Source organism: Amblyomma mixtum, chromosome 4 (assembly GCF_055824585.1).
Source record: "Amblyomma mixtum isolate Tamu chromosome 4, ASM5582458v1, whole genome shotgun sequence".
Taxonomy (NCBI): Eukaryota; Metazoa; Arthropoda; class Arachnida; order Ixodida; family Ixodidae; genus Amblyomma; species Amblyomma mixtum.
In genome coordinates, this window is record NC_143015.1 from 131,174,660 (window position 1) to 131,176,692 (window position 2,033).

The following is a 2,033-nucleotide window of genomic DNA, read 5'->3' on the forward strand; positions in this document are numbered from 1 at the left end:
AAAAGCCCAGCTTTTAATACTTTTCAACTTGTTCCTCTTGCAGGCTAACATGATTCAATATCTGTTCCAAGCCATTGTGGTAAGTACTGATGTCACGATCCTTTTGTTGCTTCTGCTGATCATGAATTCCTCCCGTAAAAAAAAAAAAAAAAGACTGGACGTTAATACAGCGACAGATCTGGCCACCCCCAGAGGCGTATGAGTCTATTAGGCGTGAGCAAGCCGGCTTTTCATTTTCATAAAAGGACATAGGTAAAGCAAGTTAAGCTTGTTGGGCTACGGTCTTTGTTTAAACAGAGCGAAGGACAGGTCATGAAAAAACGGACATCACGGGCATCGCCTGTCAGCTGGCGATATATTTCAGAAGGCAAGATATTGCCATTAAACTTATATGTCGCTCACGTCGTAGAAATATGATCCAGCGAGACTTTAGTTTCAACCAGTTGGTGAAGAGACAGAGCCATGGGCGTCCGGAGGGGGGGGCAAGGGGGGGCGGCTGCACCCCCCTGGAAAATCACTCACTCGAACCGTGAGTGATGGCCGCACGCCAGGGGCGGTGGTGCGCTCAGCCAAAAGGGTAAAAGCAGCCCCGCTTCGACGCTTGGTCACATCTGCGAAATGCCGCGTCCGGGCGCGCGTCGTTCCGCCGTTTTCAAACCACGCCACCGCCAGCTCTGCTGAAGGACGACCTGTTGCAGACATGCAGCGGCACCGGCGAGCATGTGTTTCGAGCCGTCTTGAGATGGGTGTCTGTTTCTTTGATCTCTAGAGAGATAGCGACACGGAGGCAGACAGTGCACAGGGCACAGGTGGTGGTGGTGGTAGTGGTTTATTTAAAAAAAAAATAAAAATAAAAAGTGAAGCAAAAGAGTGTTGCCGGCCGCGGCAATTGCTATCTAATATCTTAAGCACCCGAGCTGCAGCCGGCGGAAACGAAAGGGAAAGGGAGAGGATAGTGAGGAGAAGTATAGAGGGGAGCGACAGCGAGAAAGGACAGGGGAGAGCTTTGTACACTATTTACAAAATACAAAAGTAATCAAGTTCGCGCCGCTCGCGCGCTAAGAGGGCACAGGTCGCTCGCTAGAATCAGGATACGTTCGTACGCCGGCCACCGATGAATTCTTGAGGGGGGAAGGACAAATCAGCCGTGTCCACCCCCGCTTTGTCGGGCTGCTCAGGGGCAAGCGGGCGACGAGTTGGCGCCGCCGCCGCTCGCTGTCTCCTCCGATCCACGGGAGAGCTCAGTGCGGTAGAAGCGCCGCTTTCAGAACCTTCGGCAAAGGGGATTAGCTGCTTTTGTTCACGGCGACGCAGTCTCCAGAGGCGCCCCCACACCAGCGTTCCTTGCGTCTTCTCCGAAAACCAGCGCCTTTGGTCAACGCAGCCCGATGGCGCCTGCCTGGCTCGCCTGTCACCTCTGGCTGGACCTCAAATCACAACAGCGCCCATGTACTGTGCGTGTCAGTGCATGGTAAAGAGACCCAGGTGGTCGACATTATCCGAAACTCTGTACTACTCCGTCCCTTATAGCCTGAGTCGTTTTGGGGCTCTGAACCCCATAAAAGCACAAAAACAAATTTTCCGACCGAATTAGTTGCGGGTGTCCCTTCCCCTCGGAAGTCGCGCGGCGTTCCTTACACCCCAAAAGTGCGCATTCGTGGATATTGTGGCAAGTAAGCCCTTGCACATGTGCGCGCCTCTGTGTTTGTGCTTCGGTGTTTTTAGTGGCGGGTTGTCAACGAAGGTGAGAACAACCAAGAAAGCGGACGAGAAAACGACGAGCGGCGAGCAGTGTGTGTGCGGTTGCTCGACTGTGCGGATGCGCGAGCAAGATGGAGCGAGGTGTATGAAGCTGCGAGCGTGCATTTATCTTGTAAATAAGTTTTCGTTGTATATAGTCATCTTTTGTTTTCAACGTACTCGTTCAACCATTTTTCCAATCAATATATATGATGACTGTGCACTGAGAGCGTGTAATGAAGCACAGAAATGAATTTATCACCCGTGTAACTACGCAATTCGCCCAGAAAAAT